This window comes from Corvus brachyrhynchos, unplaced genomic scaffold (genome assembly GCF_000691975.1).
Source record: "Corvus brachyrhynchos isolate BGI_N302 unplaced genomic scaffold, ASM69197v1 scaffold281, whole genome shotgun sequence".
NCBI classification, from domain to species: domain Eukaryota; kingdom Metazoa; phylum Chordata; class Aves; order Passeriformes; family Corvidae; genus Corvus; species Corvus brachyrhynchos.
Genome location: NW_008236509.1, coordinates 1,479,393 through 1,479,948, shown reverse-complemented (window position 1 = coordinate 1,479,948; position 556 = coordinate 1,479,393).

Below are 556 nucleotides of genomic sequence, written 5' to 3'. Positions count from 1 at the left end.
GGGGCCGTGCCGGGCTCGGGGGCTGCGCCGCTCGGCCAGGACCGCGCACAGCGCGCAAGCTGCGCGCTCCAGCGCCCGTAACTAATCCCGCCCGTGCCTTAAGGAGTTTTGGTTGCGTTTGCTCCGTGCATAACCAGCACAGCCCAGAGAGTCACTCGGGCTTGCACAACGGGAAGAAATGGGATGTTTCCTCGCGTTACTTAAAGCACATCCTACGCTAGCAGCTGATACAAGTGAGCTAAAGGAGTGGTGCGATATTTTGCCCAAAAATAGGGCTCGCTGCAAAACTTCCTTCAGGAACACAGTTTGTACCACCCTTCAGTTCAAGCCTAGGAGGCATAAAAATTGTCTGCACTGAGAAATTCACTCAAACAAGGCTTTGAGTGGCACAGCCTTGCTGGAGATTGCAGGCTGAGCTCAGAGGAGCCCCAGGAAAATAAATACCTGCTCCTGAAGGATTCACATCCCACAGAGGCCTTCTCCAGGATGTAGTTAATGGTACCAGGGCCACCTGTTGAGCAGTGAGGATGTGACAAAGTATTGAAGCCATGTGCTT